Below are 20,882 nucleotides of genomic sequence, written 5' to 3'. Positions count from 1 at the left end.
TGTGTGTGCTGGTTGTTCTTTTGACTCCAGTGCTAGGGCATCAGAGCCGTATGTCAAATACGCAGGCTTTGCCCAACCCACCACCGAAATCACCGGGCGTGCGCCGATCGTTAGCTGCAGATAATGGAATTAATTAATCTCATACAACACCGGCCCCGGCCGGGGTGAAACCTGCTATGGTTCGATCTCCAGTTTTCCCCTCATTCGTCCCCATTCGTCATTGGGAGTGATCTGTTTCGAGAACACGTTCGCCGATCTACGGGCCATGATCCATTCTTCATCATCTTTCCATTCTGGCAGTTCTGGTGGTTACGGAAATGAAAAAAGGAGACCTCACATCGAACACAACAAATACGGCACACATGATCTGCTCCGATCGTATCTCGCAGCACGGCAAAGACATATCGACCCAAATGCCCTGAGTCATACTTCATACAACGGCGGGAGGGTGAAGTTTTGTCTGTCGTTTCTCTTGCCCTCTTCCAGAGTAGGGAAGGCCCACTTGACGTGAAGGGCACAATCGCGTTGCCTCATTCCGGATTAATCCTGCTTGTCCTATCGGGAAGAATAATCGGTATAAATCGGTATGATCCAATAAAGGTGGTCCCACAAACGTGCCAAACGTGAAACACCTCATCGATCAACGCATATCGAACGCGTGCGTAAGGTTGGTTCAGAACTAGTCAAAGCTAGAATGATGAACGTTTCAAGGCAATATTGTAACTTCTCTTTTATCACAATCTCCCACTCAAGGGTGAGAAAAAAAAACCCTGAGAAACCATTTCAATGTTGAACATCATTTGGCATCATATTCACGTATGTTTCGGGACTATTCTAGTTTCTGTAGTTCTATGTTCCTATTAGTCTCTCACACGGTGGACAAGTACCTCTTCTATCAGGCAAGAAGCAATGGCTTGAAGATCCGGCTAGGTTGTCTCCAAAGTCTTGCTTAAAGTCCAAAGTCGCTCGCCGTTCAAAGCAGAAGGACGGGGCGGCATCACACAAAATAATTCTGCACTTAACATTCCGCTCACCTCGTGTGAATAATTGTGTGTTTGCAAGAGTGTAGTTTAGTTCACAGCCGGTAGCGCGAACCGCGAAACACGGAACCGGCCTCATTTGACATGATGATTTAATTTAAAATGCTACAAGTGTTCCATGGTTGTGGTATGGTACGGACCTATTTTTAGATGCTGTCAGTGCAGAGTTGGACGAGATGTCAATTTGAAAATAGTGATTGAAACGCTTTATCCATTTTTTATGTTGTAAAGATTCTATTTTGTGTTTTAATGCGATTATTAGAATATTATAATTAAATCATTTAATCATTAAAGAACCCAACATTACATTTAGAACTTTTATGAAAGGATCACATCCTTAAGATCCGGGAACATTACTTATCAAATGTGAACATTTTGCAGAATGTCTGGATTGCAAAATATCCGATCAGAATGTTGAATTCCCTACCCATTGGACTCCTCCGTTATTGTGGGGATGTTTGTGATGTTTTGGGCAAAACAGCTCTTTAAGGTTAAATTCAATATTCAACACTTGCTCTCGCTGTCTCTCTGTGTGTGTGCGTACCAATTGCGTTTGTGTCTTACCGGTTGGGTTTGGACATTTATTTTAATTCTCAACCACCCGCCGCCCTGTCTCAACTAGCACTCCACTGCCTCGTTTGGGGCCCATTCGTTGTTAATTGAAGAATGTTGAGGTGACTGCGGTGGATGGAGCTGGAGTAAGGACTGGCGCAAAAAAAAACCCCGCGACATTAATTGATTGACCAAGAGGCAAAAGTCGATTGAAGTATTTATGGTGCGTTTCATTTTATTTTATTTGGTATGCTCTGCGCAAAAACCCCCAGCCCAAACGGTGATCGTGTGGCGGTGATGGTGTCGAACCAGTCGATGAGTCGTACGTTTAAAGTTTTTCTGATGAAATCAGTTTGTTGGACTTTGGTATTGCATAGCTCCTTTAAAACATTTGAATATTTGTATTCAATCTACTCCTTTTAGCTTTTAAAGTTTTTATGTTTGTTTAAATTATCTTAATATTAACTCATTCTTATCTTTCCCTCTCGTTTCAGGTAAGTTCCTCGTATCGGCGTCAATGCGCAATTCAAACAACACCAACCAAGAAGCTGAAAGAACTAAAACGCCCAACACTACTAATTAAGCAACTGATGTTCAATAATGTCAGATCGATGCCAATTCGTTCTCCTCTATCCGTGTTTCACACATTCATGTTGTTATGAACTGGCCTGTCAGCTGTCTCACCAAAGCCTACTAAAGGAGGTTGTCATTTTCCCATGATGTTTGCAAAAATAGACTCACCTCAATCCGTGCGCTCCGACTCATAATGGAGCGGTAGAGAGTAGAGCAATAGTAGAGTGCGACACTCAGCCACGGCCTCGAACAACGGGCGCATCGTTAGCATGATGGAATATGTGCGACCGTGGTGCGATTCTCACGCTAATCATAATTATGCTATTCTCCTCCCCGTCCTACGACAGACGGAAGCGGCGACCGACCACATTATGCTACCGTTTGAAACGCCAGCCGCAACGACCAGCAAACGGGTGGGGACAACTCATCAAGCAAATAACCTAACGAGAGTCGTCTAGTTGGTGCAGCAACGGCTGGTTTTGCTACTCCGATGACAGGCGATGACCGGAACCGGTCCCTATCGTGTCATTTTGCAGGCTTCCGCAAACTCGTTTCGCAACAAAAAAAAAGAGCAAGGTGGTTGATGATGAGTTAAATCGTGTTTTACAAACCCTTTTTTCTCATCAATTGGAGTTGGGTTGGGTGTACGAGCGTGTGAAGAGTACTGAGAGCTGTGCCGCCGCATTTTTAAACAACGTAATTTAGTGGAAGATGGTTTGCAAACAGTTGATCTCGTCATTTTAAGGAGTTTAATTTCTTGAGGATTTTGAGGAACAATTAAAAGCGGCCTTTTCCAACGGAATTTCAATGCTGATCCTCAGAATCATCTGCCCTCCTTCTTTTTATATCTATTTTCAATTCACATAATCCTTTCAGTTTCTTCACAACTCTTTTTGCGCATCACACGCACCCATATGGAAAGACAACCGTTTTCTTTTATTCTTAAGCACCCGCCGAGCATAAAGATCTAAGAAATTTAAATAACAACCAATGGGTCCGTCGTTTTTGTTGTGCGCTCTACTCCAAGACAATGGGCCGGATGAGTTGCGCAGACGCATTTAGGGTCCCTTTGATTTCTTTTGCATTAATCCTTTAGAGCTTCCCTTTTGTCGCTGGCCCGTGCTATTTCGCACATTTGCTACACACTGCTTTTGGAAACAAAACAGCCCTGCGAGGAGCCCCGGAAATGGTGAATTAATCAAAGGGTTTCCACTTTCTGTCCATTGAATTGGCGCAACAAAGGGGTGAAACAGATTTAGCTGCTTTTCTTATATTGCGCTCCAGGTGGACTGGTTGCATTGATTTGTTTTTATTCTTTCAGCAAAACACGTTTCCTTCACAATTAGGTTCTTCATTTTAATAAACTTGGAATAGTTTAGTTCTCATATTGACAGTTTTTTGCAAAAACATCTCAAAATTCTTAATAACGTGCAATATCCCTTTTTTATAATTCAGCTTCACATAAATCACCCTTTGACACGTTCCAAAATTGCTCGCCAGCTTCATTTGTTCGTTACAGTACAACTTGTGCACAAAACAAGCACCAAAAACTGCAATCGTAACGGCTAAAGAGTCTTGTTAATTCTTCCCTCACCTTTCCATATCTTTCTGAATGTAGTACATACGAGTAAAGCTCATCTTTGCACTTTACACTGAGCAGCCCAATCGTTCCTCCGTTTCAAATCGTTAGAATTGCACCACCCCGGCCAAACGAGCGGACCTTAATTTCAACACAACTCTCGCCAACCGGCACGAGAGTCCACGATGGATGAGCGCGCTCATTCCATTCCACGGTCGCGTCTTTCGCGCAATTCGAACGATAATTTATGGTTTATTTTTATTTATCGTTCGCGGCATTTTTTGCGCTCCAAACACCACCACACGTCTTATCGTTCCCCCTTGCGCCGTGTTCGTTGCGTTGCGAGATCCTTCTGAAAGAAGAATCGATCTCCTTTTGGCGTCTCTCGGCGAGCGGTGCCTCGGAATGCACTCGGAATTGCAACGTGTGAGCAATCTCGGCCAATTCGCAGCTATCGGCGGTATTAAATCGGTGTCGATCAAGATCTCAACCCCATTTGTGGTGCGGTGTGTGTGTGTGTGTGTGTGTGTGTGTGTGCATGTGCATTAATGCAGAACGATGTTCCGAACATATACACACGCACTGGGGGAGCTTTGGAGTCGTGATGCGCTCGCGCGAGAACTGCGACGACACTGAAGACACCGATGACTTTCTTAATATTGATGTATGGATTCATTGAACTAGCGCGGGCGCGAGCGCACACACACACAGAGCGAGAGGTCTGGAGGGAACACCGCCACGACATACCATAAAAGGGATAAATGTTATCCCGGTGGAAATCGCGCCAAGGCTCTGACTTTTCACGATATCACGACAGGGCGCTCGCGGGGTACACACAATGGGCATTGCGCGATTATCCCGTTCCGCGATCATGCTGATGTCGCGGGATTTTGGCATGTTTGTGTGTGCCGCGATGATTATCTGTTGCTGGGCAGGCTGGCTGTGCGCTTCTCCTTTTTTGTGCCCGTTCCGCGGGAGCGATCAATCTTTCCGATAAGCCAACGGTCCGGCGATCTAGATTGACGTGGTTTGCAGTGCTCGAAAAGGAATATGGTCGGTGGGAGGAGGGGTTAAAATTGGTCCTAGGATTCCGTTGTGTAGCAATAAAATGGACGAAGGTGGGGATGAGATTTCCTTTTCGAATAGTTTTTTTACATTTACATTGGGAAAGGGCTTAAAATTGCAGTGATTGGAAAGCTGTACAAAGGACTTACCGCTGCTTTTTACCTGAGTTCCTCTATTCGCCGATTTTACTACAATATTGTAGTATTCCGCTGATCTTGCTGCAAACAGTTGCAAAGTAGTAGAAAGATTTAAATTCGCAAAGAAATGTGGTTGAGTCGATGGTATAATTTGTTATCGAATTTGGCATAATATACGCTGAATATATTGAAAATAAAAGAGCTTAAATAATCATTTCCAGGTTCAACACTTTCAAAAGAGTAAATATTTGTGAGCCGCATTTTTAAAAGAATCACAATGTACAGCTACAATATATTTGCCATATTTGTCGCTAGTATTGATCTTTCATTCCTCGGTTTATTCAAAACTGCTTGCGAAATTAATCTTTATGCACATGATATCACAATCCGTACATCCTATAATCCTATAAGAACTAACATCTGCAAAATTATACAAACAAGTTGTATGTATCGATTGTATCGCTTGTTTCATGGTTTGTTATCTAATATGAAATCGTTGCGATTTCAAATTACTCATAGCTATAGGAAGTTTAAAATTACATGATGTTAAATGTTTAATGGATTGATCTCGTTGTACTAGACTTACACTCTGCAAATTTTCACTGAATGACTTCCTCTCAACATCAACTGTATACGCCAGTGCAGGGACGATCAAGCCCAATGGCTCCTGCCAGTCTCTGCAGCTTTCCTACACACTCCACGCTGAAACGCAAACAAAATCGCGAGCCAAGAAAAGCTTCAACCGTACACGGTGTTGGGGACGGTGGTAGAATCCTGTGACGTTGCAATATATTTTCTCTGTCGCTTCGGCTTCGGAAAAAATATATAAAAATAAAACAGGTCGAAGGGGTTTGTGCTGGGCGTGTTGAATGGGCGTTGCATATTAGCGCTTGGCCGGGGCCCATTTATCACCGAGCTAATGTACGCGGGACGTACTTCTCGCCCGTGGTCGTCGACGTCGTCGTCGTCGCGGTGGTGGTGGAGCCAGCAGCAAGATATGCTGTCTTGGATGGGGTCGAACAGGGGCGGACAACCCCGATGGTGCCCGGTTGATCTTTCACTTTTCCTTTTGTCCGAGCAACCCCGCGAAGGTCCCGCGTTTCCATGTGGCAAGTTCCCGGATTCCCCACTCCCTACGTGAAGCTTGTATGTATCGTTTCGTTCGCGAGTGATTCGTTGAAAGAAATGCGCCCGGTCTTGCATCCTCCACTTCCCCATGCTTGAAATCATCTCCTGTCGCCCCGGAAGAACCATCCGGAAACGCAACAATGGCTTCTGCAGCTAACACACGCATGGGCTTATGTGTGCCCGCCTCTGTGCTGATCATCTGAGGAGGTGTTTTTGTGCTTGTGTCCTCCTGTTCGGGGTTTGTTTCTCGCCCCGCGTGAACCTCTGAGGACGTGCCCGGGCCGGAAGGTTTTAAATCGGGCTTAATCTCTGATAAGCAGCGGCAAAGAATGCGCCCGTAATTGTGTTGCGCAAATGCTTTATTGTTCTTTGGAAACATTGTTGGAATAATGGGATGAGGCCACAACAGCAGAAGAGGGAGAATGAGAGAGAGAGAGAGTTGGGTACTTTTTTGTAGTAGATTTCCTGCAATTCTTAAACAAATGTTTGAACTGTATAGTTTGAATATTTTAATATATTTATTAAAAAGCCTCTTCCATCATTTCTGGCATCGGATTCACTTACAAAACAGCTATATTTTATTAATAAACACATACTCTTATTAAAAAAAATGGTGAACAAGCTCACCCAACCGTATGGTGAAAAAATCATAAAACACCAAAGTGGAAACGGGGGAACAGGCTGCTCGAACAACATCGTCTTGAACGATGACTCCTGACGCGCTGAAGAGAATGCCGGAGTGAGGGAGATCTTCTGGTGCTACAAGATGCTAAAACAACGACCAAAAAACAACAGTGGGTTGTAACCGAGGGCGGAGTTGGCTTGTTTATCTGTTGCATTTAGCGAAGTGTGTTCCGAGGCCTGTTTGCGTCTCTTCCGCTGGACAGAAGAAACAAAAAAAAACTCAATAAAGCGCACATACCCAAGTACACATATCCGAGATGTGACGGCCTTTGTAAAGTTTGTTTTTTTCATATTTTTTTATTAACACCCATGTATTCGAATATTTGCTGCAGTGTGTTAAGGTTCAGGTCGGTGATCCAGTTAACGTGATCGTGAAATATAGGGTTTTTTTTCTGATATCTTACTAAGTACCTATCGGAACATAAATCCAATACGATACCAAATTAAATACTATTACTAATATATTTCCCCATATATTTGCAACGTTTTGTGCAGTTAAACGCTACATGCAATACATATTTTTGTAATTTCCCGTTGACATCTAAATGTTCTCGAAATGATAAGATAAGCAGTTACAAAATGGGTTTTAAAATTTTCCCAAATGATGCTGTTTATTAAACACGCTTTAAATATATTTTTATTTTCACTTCATCTTACAAGCATTATTACGATTTTTTGCATTATTATCTTGCATATTTGACCGCAGTAACTCGCACAGACAGCAGGGACCTACGCCCGATCTGCCTGTGACCCCGGTTGCCCCGTCAAACGCGCTCGAGTCGAGGACAATCGAGTTGGTCGAGGGCATCATCACGATCATTGCCATAATAATCATGCGTTGAATGCGGGCGAGCGAGAGAACACCCTCGAAAAGCAGGACCCTACCCAATGGCACTCAGCCACCCACCCAACCAACACCCTTTTTTGCAACGGGGGTCGGGGGTAAGGTGGCCCTATTAACCGAACACAAAGGGGTTTCGCACTGAGCTTGGCTGCGCGCGACTGACCTTCGCGGTGTGAAGCATCGGTTTGGCGATCGTGATCAACGCGTGACCGCAGACGGGCAGACCGAAAGGAAGGGGAGGAGGCTGCTGCCGATGCGATGATGCTGATGATGGCGAAGAGTTCGTAATCTGCCCGGGCTGTGCGCGTTCTCTCTCTCGTCCGTTTTGCGTTTGCCATTTCGGATTCGGATTAAGGTTTGAGGTTTTGGTTGTGGTTGTGTCTTTTTCTTCCTGTTTGCTCTTGCTTTATCTTGCTGTCTGTCGCTTGCATTTTTTGGTGATGGCGGATGTAGTTTGAATTTTCCTTTTTTCTTTCTTTTGTAGTTTTAATTCCATCGTGCGTGTTACAATCTTTACGCATTGGTTCACGCTCACTGGCTACTCCTACGCCGGCTTGCAGGCTTACTTGTTTGTGCTGTCGCTTCGAGTTGAAAGTGGACAAGCCAACAAAAATAATAATAACAAAAACCACTGATTTCGGTGATATTTGTGCTCACCATTAGTGTTGAAATGGTAAAAAAAATTCACTGGTTCGATTGTTGGGTGTGGTGCACGAGCAACGCAATGCTACCAATCCGGCGACGCATTCGAGCGAACAAGGGATGCACACAGGAGTGCAAAAATAGTGGGCGTAATTATGGGACGAATTAATTGAGCATGATAATGTTATTTATTGTTGCGTGTTATCTTTTTTTAATAAACAAACAAGCGAATAAATTAGTTATGAATCGTTGTGCATGAACTGGTTGTGCATAATTCAACATAAAGCAGCATTGAAATCAATTTGGAATTGTTGTCATCTCAGATTACTTTAAAAAGGTAAAATAACCACAAGTGAGTAGTTGTTATATTTTTATTTTAAATATTCCAACTTGAAATTACTTTTAAATTACGTTTGAATTTCTTCCTCGAACTGCCAGATGACATTTACTTGCCATCATCCACCCCCGTGCATTAAGAGTAAAGTTTAATACGCACATAAATTAGTCAATTGCTATAAAATTTCAACCTCTCGCCGAATTAAGAAAGCAATAAACGTACAATAAAAACTGAAGCCATTTTATGACATTGTTTGGTTGGTTGCGCTGTGATTCGCCTGGGTATGGAATTCCCTGCATGGATAATAATTCCGCAAATTTAATGCTTTTATTCATTGCTTGGAGCAGCCGTCAGGAGTGTGCAGACTTTATGAAACAAGCCGATAAACAATTAATTAAAATTGGAATTAATTTTGTATGTCAACTTACCGTAAAACATCCTTACAAACTACCAAAAAAAAGTTACAAATGTTGATGCAATAAGATCAGCAATGAAACATAGAATACAACTGTCACTGCTGCAGCATCGCTCTTCGGCATCCTTTCCACTTCCTTATCGATTAATTGACTGCGAGAAAAGCTGTTCTACAGCAGCAGCAGCAACCGGTACGGTAACAACATTTCTTCCTCGCGTTCCTTTGCGGTGTCATGTACGGTGTTGGTAGCCTTCCAGCATCATCATCATCCCCGTGGTGGTGAAATTAACAACTGTTGTCACACTTCTTTGGCGACACATTCAATTCCGCGATGCGCGATGAATTACTTCGGTGTGTCTTGCGCGCACGCATTGCGTACAGTCCGATTCGATTGAGTTTTTCATTGCATCTTTGCGCGCGCTTGTTTGTGTGTGTGTTTTTGTTGTGTCTTGATATGTACAGGCACTGAAGGATGGGTCCGATCGGGCAATTATTGCATTTTCTCACCTTTCATGGCACGTGCGTTGAAAGTGCGCTAATGCTCTCGATTGGAATGGGCACGCTGAAACGGCTCAAACGGGATTGGCGTGTCGCGCAAGATTGGTCACACACACACGCACACAGTCGACTTGGTTAAGCAATTGGAAGATTAAAGCAACTGGAAAAGGTTATTGGAGGAAGAGAAGAAAAAAAGTCACAGCAAATGATAGTTCAAATTTTTCTTTCCTGAAACTGCAAACTGCAACCGGTAAGGAACGCCAACAACCGCGCAACCGAAGCAACACACACGGGAGTATAAAAATGCACCAGCGTGCTTTGGGTGCAGTTGTGATCCGTGATTGGCGTAAATCAATTAACATTCCATCACACGGGCACGTACTCAGTGGGCAAGTGTGGTGTGCACGTCGATTGCGGCGACGTCTTGCGGAGGTCCTTTTCCGGGATCGATGCTAGACGAGAAAAACACTCGTCATTCTACAGCCCAGTGATGGGAGAGTAAACAACAAGGGGTGCAGAAAGGAATGTTTTAGATGTATAGAGCAATGGTTGATCTAACGTACTTGCTGTACTGAAAGGAACAATTAGAGTTCCATAAGATCGAGAAATACTTCGCAATAGGATAGCCGTCTGCTCCTTGGTATATTGAACACATTTACCAAAATTGGAACCAATGTATGCTATCTATTTAATACCTTATTTCCAACTAGCATCCTTATTTCCAATTAGCTTATTTTCAAATAGCTTCCAGAGAAAGATGTTGGCATGATAATTTAATAAATAAATAATTAAATGCGATAGGTCTGGTTCCGTCAAAAATCTAAAATCAAAATCAAGTTCTGAAGAATTGTTTTTTTTTACTGTAAATAAATGAAACACTTATAGAACTAACAAACATAATTTTGAAATAAAATATAACTTCATATGATTGTTTTATTTGTACTAAACTCCAAAAAAGAAGAAATTATAATTATAAAATAAATCCACTTACTTAAGAGAATCTTCTACATAACGTCACTAGCTAAGGTCATTCAATGATAGTTCAGTCATTCTTACAACACTGGAACTTGTTGCTGAAGCAATCGTTAAAACTGGCTAAATGTAAAAATGCTTAAACACAATTTGTACGTTTGTCTTTAATTATTTCAAGTAAGTTAGTTAGTTTGAAAATTTTACCATTTTAATTGCTGAAAATTCCTTTAAAAATCTGAAATGCATCATACAACGAGCTTAAAATATGCTTTAAGTTTAATCCAAGACATTCACACCAAACTCAGCATTGCTTTTGTGCGGAGCAAAAGTCACATCGTTTTCTCTATACTTTTCCTTACCTTTATCGTCCCACCGTACATTAATTATAGTCCTTGAATTGGACCGTGTAACGTATAACTAGCGATCCGTTGTGCTGGAGGGCGATATTACGTCTCCCGCCAATAAGGCACGGGGATCGCTCCCAGATGGCGGTAATATCGCATCTCTCTGATATCATTTAATTTACGCACTTCTGGATCGATCTCACGAATCGTTCCCGTTTCTCTTTGTTCTTCTTCTTCTTCATCATCCGCCTGCTCCTACGGGATTGATAGATGTGCTATCGAGAGTCGATCGATCATGCCGGTGCTGCTGCTACACGGGATCGTTATGATATGCTAGCTATAGTCCGTTCCACGCGGAGTTCCTTACATCGCGTACCGCGGCTGCCTCGGGGACCGTAAATCACGCATCTATGTTGCGGTTGAGCTAATTACCCACGCTGGCTGGAATGTGCACGATATTGCAATTATGCTGCAGCTGTTGGCGCACTGTTACATGCTGCTGCACCCCCCAAAATAAAGCCCCTACTGCCGTAGCAGGATAACCGTACAAGAGCGAAATCGACATTTTCCGAAGGCGTTTAGCTGGAATTTTGCACCACCACGACCACTACTCAGTGGAAAGTTTCAATTAATGAGCACTTCGCGTCGGGTGGACGTGGTTTCTGCTGCGATTCGGCAATGCTTTACCCCCCCTAATGCAACAATATGCTGCAATTGCAGTGGTCGGTTGTTTGTGTCGTTCCTTTGCGCTTTCTGGACCGCAGTCCGCAAAACAAGTCCAGAGAAGTCTTCATTAGTAGCATTTGCGGGCTTGCCCGTTGGACGATGGAATGTGATTGAATGTTTATCAATCAGAAGCAGCATGCAAACTGATGGCATATCGATGCATCATGCTTGCCAAAGGCTCGGTGAGGTGGGGGGGGGACAGCGGGCTTTGCAGCATAACAGAGCGCTGAAAGCATATTTCATCATTGCCGTTCTCACCGGGCGGGAAGAAGGTTTCTCACCTTTTTGCACAATTGAAGACATCCGCAGCGTGGTCCATCATATTGCGGAATGTTCAATCGATCGTTGATTTGCTGATTCTGCAATGTCCCTGCTCGTCCCCCCTCCAGTGGGGTTCTGGGTCTTCCATCCATTTCGAATGCACCCCTCTGTCCAAATGACCATCGGACGGGACGGTATTGCCAATTTATAATGTACATCGTCCATCGCGAAGGGGTGTGGTGTACCACCACCAGCGGAATCGAATACCATCGACACATACCAATCAAAAATCGGATCTGCACCGAAGCATGACTGCGAGGCGAAATGAACAAAAAGCGCACACACGATCTGCTAATTTTTCTGCACCACCCCGCAAAACAACGGGGTTCACCCGTTTGTTGTAGCATAAAATATTAATGATCGTGTGAAGAAAATCGTTTCTGCCTTCTTTTTACGGTCACTTTTGTGTCCCTGCTACCGGGCTTATGTGTTATGGTACAACATTCTAGGGTATCTAGCGGGGAGGTAGAACGATTGTGAGTGAGCGAGTAGAGACGGTAATTAATATTCATAACGCATAACAGTGGTTCGGGAGGGTTTTTTTATTGTATTTATTAATGACACTTTGTTGGGTTTCTGTTTTATTTTGTGTTACGCGCGAGCATGAACGCGGGCGTGCGTGAAACTGTGAGAACCATTCTAACCTCATTTGCTGGAGGTGTGTCGAATTTTTTAGTCGCTTTCCCTGTTTCGCTGAGAGAGAGGCGAAAGGTGTTACGGGTTGTTACAGAATTAATTCCGCAAAAGGTTTTATGACTGCACAGTGCTGAACGTGGTTGACATGCGTAAGATGTTTGCTTGCACGGGTGATTAATTCTTTGTTACATGAATTAATTTGCATTCTTCTATATTATATATTTGTTTTATTGATTATTTTATTGCAAAGATTGTCATGATCATGTTGTGATCATTATTCGCTGCTAAATGTGTCTAGCCGCTGTTTCTGCATTATTTATATGTGTAGTTTCATTATGAGTTCTTATTAAAAAAAATCATTTTAAAAATCATTTTATAAAATCAGTATTAACAATAAAAAGGCGATTTTCTAAAAATTGCATTAATCATGTGCATATCTTGCTCAAGCGCAACATGCAAACAAACTCAATTTTTATTATTACATTGTTTTAAATCGTTTAATGGAATAGTTCTATCACTTAGGAGAAATATGCCAATCGATAGTGGAATGTTACAAGCATACTGTGGCCATTTGCAATAATATGATATGGAATATGACTACCGAAAAGGGGAATTTTGCAAATTTGCCATTGACTATGGTAGTCGGCGCAAACAGCCCGAAACATATTAGTCAATTTGACTGATTTAGCATGTTTAATTGTGCAACTCTGCGGCAACATTTATTTAGTGTAGCATGTGTACAGATGGATGCCACATAAAAACTACTCAAAATGACGTTTTTTTTTAGAAACCAGCATCGGTTTCACTTCGAAGCTGTTTTCATCAAATGCTCAAATAAATCAAATTGAATTCACAATATTCACAGTACGCTTGCAAAATTCTCCTCCTTTAGTCTTACTGGTATTACAGGGTTTTCCAAGTCACTTTCGAATGTAAACATGGTTTTTCGCCGCGTGCACATCACTCTGATATTTCATTTTCATCATAATAATTTGTAATTTCTTTAGCATGATTTTCAACACTTTACCTGTCAACGGGTGATGAGATTCGGCTTCAAGCCCCGGTGAAAAAACGATGGCAGCAGCCCGTTGAAGTGTTGAAAATCATGCTGCAGAAAATTATGATGATGAAAATGAAACGTCAGATCGATGTGCGTTAACATTTTGCATGCGATGAATAACAATGTTTACATTCGAAACTGGCTTGAAAATCCCTGTAATATGGCGACTTATCACATTTTGTATACATTCATAGTCATTCAAGAACACGATGTGTTGATGAGACAATATCACAATTTGTGTCACATGATTCCTCAACGTTAGTTGAGGATGCTTGAATCTTATTAGAACATCCTTTTTAATGCTTATAATGTGGCATTTTCTGATGAATTGCGATTGTGAGTCGTATACTGCATTGGAGGAGTTGAGGAATTTTTAAGAAGAATAACAATCTGCGGGAAAAGTGCGCGAAATGCGTGCGAATAAAGTGCGTTTTAGCCAAATTGGGACGAGATTTCAACGTACTTTTACGATCAGGGCCTCAAACTCCATGCACATAGCTATCGAAAGCTTCTGCAAACTGTAGTGAAACCAGTAACGCGGTTCCGGAGCCAGATAGAGGGGTCGTAATCGATGCCGAGGGTAAATGTTTTGGTTATTTTATATAACTAGCATAGCAAACTATTCTTTCTACAATAAAACGAAATTCCGAAATGGTCAATTTTTCCCAAACTATGTTTTTGCTTTATCCGTAAGTAACTTATCGTAAGATTTTTCGTGGACACTGTATATAATAACAACAAAGCATCAGAATATATACTTATTTCCATTATCTTAACAATATAAACTCATGTTCATTATTCATTATTTATTATAATGAATGTATTATTTATTATTACCATTATTTTAACTCCTAACTCATTATTTTGTAATTATCATTAAAACTTTTTTTCAAAATCTGCTATTTGTTGTGCTTTATTTGCTATAATGTTGTGTATTTGATTTCTAGATTGTAGTATAATACGAAACAAAAGAATTTTTGCATTTCTCTGTCGCAATCATGTACCATTTCTAAGGAAAACTTGCGATCTTACGCTTTTGCTCCGACATTTAAACTGAATAATAAAAACAAAAAACCAGTCACTTAATCGCACATCCTCTTCCCGCGTGTTCCGTCGGTGCGACAGTTTTATGGAGGTCGGAAAAAGTAGATTTTCCTTCCCATCAAGGGTCCCCGCGTCTGTGATGAGCGCAAATGCCGCTCATCAAAATGCATGTACACCGTTCGCTTTCCACTCTTGCTCCACCGAGAAGGGGCTTATTGTCTTGCAATCCGCCTGCCACACAACCAACATGCCGTATGCAAAGTATCAATTAAAGCAACATTATGTCAATCAAAAATTTTTAACCAAAGGGGCACCCCGAGAGAAGAGAGCCCTCGAGATCAAATCGACCAACCGCGCGCGCGCACTGTAAAAGGCAAAACAGAAATGATCCACCGACGTTTTGACACACCGAGCGGCGGTGGGGACAGTTGCACGAAACTCCCGCAACCAAAGCGGCTCTTGTATTCCGTGGCCGTCATTTCCTTTGACGAAGAAATCCAGCTTCAGTAAGAAACAAAAATAAAACACAGTAAAACCAATCATTCAATGATGGATTTTTCCTGTTGTTAAGTGTGGTTTTTGTGTTACCACTGTTTTTCGTTCTTCCTTTTTTGCCTTCTCCTCTTCCAGGTTTCCATGGAAAACAGGACGCGCGCGCGCATACGTTTGATGCGGTGTTGGGTTCCTCTGCACCGCCAAAATACCGTTGCGGTGTTGTCGGGTCGGTCGGGGAATGGTGAACACGCCACAGTACCAGCCAAGTACCGCGCTGCGATCGATGATTACACTTTCGAATGCTAATCAGCCGCCGTTTTCGAGCGGTGAAGTACACTGTGTGGCACTGTTGGCTGTCCTTTTTTCCTGTTGCTGTTGTTGCGCGAAATCATAAATTGAATTCCACTGCAATCAATCTGTGCCAGAGAGCGCGCGCACTGGTGGACAATGCAAACATACTTTCCTGCCCAGCCAAACCTTTTTCTCGCGTTAAATCCCACGCGGGAGGGAGCGAAGTGGAGTGGGCTGGAAAGTGTCGCGAAAAAAGGCCAACCCGTACTGGGCAAACGGCAAGATTAATGGCAAACGCGGGCACACCATTGAACACAGCAAGGATGTAACAGTTGCGGCAGTGCAAGGGACTGCAGCTCGTGGAAGAATCGGGAGGACGCGTTGTGTGATTTTCTTCGAAAGAAACCCCGTTCATTGATGACAAACACAGGGCACAGAGAGAGAGTGAAAGAGAGGGCAGGTTTTTGGAGCAAAAGAGTGTATCCAAGTGGAAGTGGCCCTGCGCGATAAGTGGGCTTAAGGTTGACGCAAAAAAGGACACTCATCGTAGGCAGTAACGAGAAGGAAGATCACCGAAAATTGATCATCGCGAACTGTGGCACAATGTGTCGCAGAGGGGGTGGGAACGAAGCAGCAGCAGCAGCAGCCCTTCGCCAGCATGGAATCAACAATGAGGCGGCACACGGTTTTATATTCGTCGCAAACAAACGCAGGACGACAACAATAACCAACGAGAAAAGGAGCAGAGGAGCAGGAAAAAAGGGAACAAAAAAACAGTAAAAATCACACACACACACACACAGCCTCCCCCTTAGAGCATCATCAGTTCGTACTGATTCAAATGAATTTATGCAGTATAAATATTGAATGACCTCTCCCTATCTTGCGCTCGGGAGTGACCGAACGAAGGCTCGGCAAATGGGCAAACAACAAGCTTAAAAGTTGGCGCATTGTACCGAGGTTCGTTCGGGTGCCACGGCCACAGACCATCATCGAGGCTGCTCCCCACAGCCCCCCCGCGTTTTGTGTGGTTGCTCCTTTTGCTCCATTTCCGGCCCACAGCTCCATAACGAATGCAGATCTCTCTCTCGCCGGGGCCCTGTTTTGGGGCCAACGTTCGGGGGGGGAGAAGGAAACGATGGGACTTGCTGGTGGCTGCTCTTGGTTGACAAAAAGGGCCGAAAAGAACAAACAAACAAGCGCATATAAACCAACCGAGACCAACCAGAGCAAACGAAAAACACAATAAAAAGAAAACCCGAAGCGAAATACGTAAGAAACAACACGTTCGAGATCAACACAGAGCACGGGAAATAATCTGCAAACAAAAGCACTAGCGTGAAGGGAAGTGGGGGCAAACGGGGAAAAAGCCGAATCGAACCGCAAATGAAAGGACGCATTGAATGAGCGCTCCGGAAGGACGAGAAGTTGTTAACATTTAACGGAATCGCGATGGTAACAAAAACAAAACAAAACTACCTTCGAACTCCTCCACTCTGCACCGCGTTGTCATTTGGCCAAGATTTTTGGTCATACGATGGGTGCGATAAAATATTTTCCAACACTCCTCGTTCCTTTGTGCGACACAGGCACACGCTGCAAGCTGTACACTTTTGGTCGATTTCGCACTAGAAAATGGGCTTAAAAACCACTGACTGTTGACGCACGAAACCGCCGCATAGTTGTTCGGAGAGTTGGCGCCAATTCCTTCCTAAACTAGCATCATCATCGATTAGGTGGCGTGTGAAACGTGAATTCTTCACCCGCAGAGCCCGCTAACTATGTGTGTGTGTGTTGGCAAGGAATTGGCGTTTTTACACTGCTCGGTAGAGAAGAACCGGGCTACAATTTAATCAAAGGGCGCCTAGCAGAAACGATCACGGTGCACCACAAAATGCCGATCGAAGATCGTTGGGTGGTGGATACAATGGTCCATAATTTTACACACCCCGCACCCGCTTGCCTGGGTTTCTGGTGGATTGCGATAGTTAACCGTGTGTAGGTACGATCTATTTATGGCTGAATGCTACAAGATGTTAAGCCTAGAGCAGTATGCGCTTTTCTGCAATGGTGAATAAAACAAGTATTGGATGTTTTTTGGTCTTTGTTGCGATTTTGCAACAAAGTTAAAACATGAAAAACGACACTGGAAATGGAAAATGGAAATATATGTACAAAATTAGGATTTTTTGAATACATTACTACTAGTAGAACAGTAAGATTGATTTTTTCTATTTTATATATTTGATTGTATTTGTTTGGAACTAAATTTCAATTCTGTTAATCATTTGATTATTTCATGACTAAACATGCGCTGCAAGCGTTAACAAAGATTTCAAAGGAAATGAGATACGTTTGAATTTAAAAATAGGAATATTTTAACGAATTTTCAGGACAACAATATACTTGTTTGTTTTTAATTCAATTTTATAACTTCATACTTATAAATTTAACTATAGAGTAACACATTTTTTATGAGTTTGTTAATTATATCGGGCAAATCTTTGTAGCCCTAATATCACCAATTCTTCGTTTGTAATATCTCTTCTATTGAAAAATCTGACCGTTGCACGAACGGCACACAATTAACATAAATTAACTGATCACGACTTACGTTGGTTAACTAATTTACAATATTTTAAAGAACTGCTTTTACTGCTCAAGCCATTCTGTCGCTGATCTATCGCTATCCATATTATTGGTAAATACACTCTTCGAATGTTTTACTACGGTAACATAGATATGAACATTTAAATGGCCTACGATGCCAGCTTCAGCTTGAGCGTTTATCTAATAGACAGACATTTATTTAGTTTGAGCCCTATGCCCTACTTCCCAACAATAATTTGAATACTGTTGATGTATGCAAAAAAACGACGTTTTTCAATATAAAGATCCGTCTTTTTTATGTATACATATGTCTTTGTATTTTACTATTATGTACATCTAATTTGCATTTTTATCGCATTTTTAGCTTTAATTAATTAAAATATTTGTGATATCAGAATTGATTTTCGAATAATATTTTCGTTGTATTACGTTTCAATCTATTCGATGCACTACATTGCAAACAGTTTAATCATGCTTTGAACACATTGAACATTTAAATATTGTTACAAAACAAAGCTGAAAATAATTTTGTGTTAAATTTGTTAATGTTTTTTTAGCTGTTGCCCGGTTATTTTGTATTAAAGGCCCCGATTTTAACGTCCCTCTCTTTTTTACTTTAATTTCCTCTCTCCTTTTTCTAACGATAATATTGACAGAATGATGGAACTATCTTATTTTGCTGTTATAAGGTTCGAACAATTGATTCAAGTATTATTTCTAAATAATATAAATGTAAATGTAAATGTAAAACGTTTCATAGTAAAACGTCTTGCGAAATTAAACAGAGCTGCGAAGAAACAAAGAGCTAGGAACAATTTAAACATAAAAAAGAGCTACTTCTCAAACAAAAACACGTTATCTTTCGTGTCAAGCTCGTAATATTCTAATTACACTTATTATCCACTCGTTAAAACGATGATTTATACGGAAGACCGTCGGGGTGAGACCTTTTTTGTACGATAGAGCTTGACATACCCAAACACACCCACGCATAGCTTCCTTCCAAGCAAGAGGACTCGCCCTCTGTTTCTCTCGGGCAAGGTGCGTATAGCTGGCAACATAATGTTCGCCAAGTGGTGTGTGTTACGCCAACTGTATGGCGTAACTAATTGTAGTGCCACGGGTAAGGTCGAAGCACAGCACAAAGAAAACTCAATTCCTCGGTGGTTAACTTCTTGCATCGTATCGTCAGTAGTTGTCAACTGAAACAACCGTGACATGCTAATGGAATGCATGTGGTTCTGTCGTACGAGCGGTGGAACCCCCACACGAGAGTAACAAGTGGGGATTCGTTTAGATAACGAGCAACGCTTTTGTTGCTGCCCATTTCACTTCTAACCGCAACGTTCCGCCTCACTGCGTTATTCATGAGAAAGTGACCAATTCGTGTCTTGTCTTGGGATGCGGGGATGTGGTCGTCTTCAATACTCGGGGATCGCCCCCCCCCCCCCCCCTCAATATCGCCCTATCGACATTGAAAGCAAGGGATGGGAATCAATTATGGTTTTAATGTTTTAACAATTTATTGTTGGCCATCGCCGCCGCCACCACCAACAACGGCAAAGCTGGCCAGCTTGGTTGCTGTTTTAGCATATCGGGAAATGTGATGAAAATTATCGTTCCATTGTTATGACACGCACACGAAAGCGGAAAGGAAAAATATGGCATGACATATAATGCATGTTTGATCATAAATGTAGAGCTGATCGGTTCCCGGTGCTGTGCATTCGGTTCGGTTTCGAATCGTTTTACATTCTTTCTCCCTCATATTTGATTTATTTTCCATATCTCTCCCCATCAAGATCCTAGTGAACGTTAATCGGGTAAACCTTTAAACCCAGTTGGAAAACCCCGATCTACGAAACGATCAGCATCAAACCACACCGTGCTTCATCTCCTTTTGATCCTTTTGATCGGTTTCAATCGGCGTAAAGAGAGAGTAGTGATCATTATTACGCTCACGACGCCCGCAGCGCAAACGGACCTCTCCTTGGGCCACAGTATATCATAATCATTACGATCACACAGCATCATTATTAGCATGCGCGTTTCCCATCCCCCGCTTTATTGCCCCCCTCAAACTGTATGTGCGTGTGCGTGTATATGCAAGCGATGAGCCTTTAGTTTTGTTTTTGGCTGCGACGAAAATATATTGCAAAGCAATCGCGATAGCGCGATGATGAATGGCTGCGAGTTTGCAATCAGCGATCGCTTGCACACCCCATAATGAACATCATTGTAGGAACAATTAGCACACGGGCGCAAGGACGAAGCAGGATCCGCCGCTGCGAATAACAGTTTTGGAAGGAAAAAACAAAGAAAAGAAACAGAAGACTCAAAGCGACGAACCTCTCACTTGCCGCAAAGGAAGGAAAGAAAGGTTCTTGCTGCTCCACTGTTGTTCCAGCCCGATTCCATGTGAAAAATTCCGATTATCCCCGGATGCACCGGATGCATTTCCTTGCGTCCCATGCCCGTACCCCGACCCGTCACCGCCGTAGCTTGCAACCGTAGCATATGGTGCAGATTTGTATGATTATCATTACTATCATTATTGTTATTCTCCACGTAGTTTCGCTTGCGGCGCGTCTCTCTAAATGTGTGTGTGTGTGATGTGGTTGTTGATCGATTTAGCTGGCAGCGAAATGTAATACACTTTGCAGCATAAAATCCCAACCACAATGAAAAAGAAGGAGATAGAGACGGGCAAAGGGAAATAATCGCCTGTGCAGTGTGTCTGTGCGGGGCTAAAGAACGAAATTTGTCGTGCGATTTGTGCAGACGCAAGGGGGACGCCAGATTGAACGACTGGCTGGGGAGACTGGCCGTTTTTTTTACTCCTTTTTTGATGGGCGAAAATTATGCGTCCGAAGCTGAAGCAAATAATCG

The 20,882-nt window shown here is 42.5% G+C and overlaps 1 protein-coding gene across 3 annotated transcripts in view; it reads left to right on the top strand.

Moving 5' to 3' along the window:
* The window catches only part of LOC120960071 (dedicator of cytokinesis protein 9), a 90,764-nt gene that overhangs the window by 51,605 nt on the left and 18,277 nt on the right, over positions 1-20,882 (top strand). The window lies entirely within an intron of this gene.

The sequence above is a fragment of the Anopheles coluzzii genome, chromosome 3 (assembly GCF_943734685.1).
Source record: "Anopheles coluzzii chromosome 3, AcolN3, whole genome shotgun sequence".
In the NCBI taxonomy this organism is placed as follows: domain Eukaryota; kingdom Metazoa; phylum Arthropoda; class Insecta; order Diptera; family Culicidae; genus Anopheles; species Anopheles coluzzii.
Note: the sequence above shows the minus strand (reverse complement) of the source record. Positions and strands in the feature narration are given on the sequence as shown.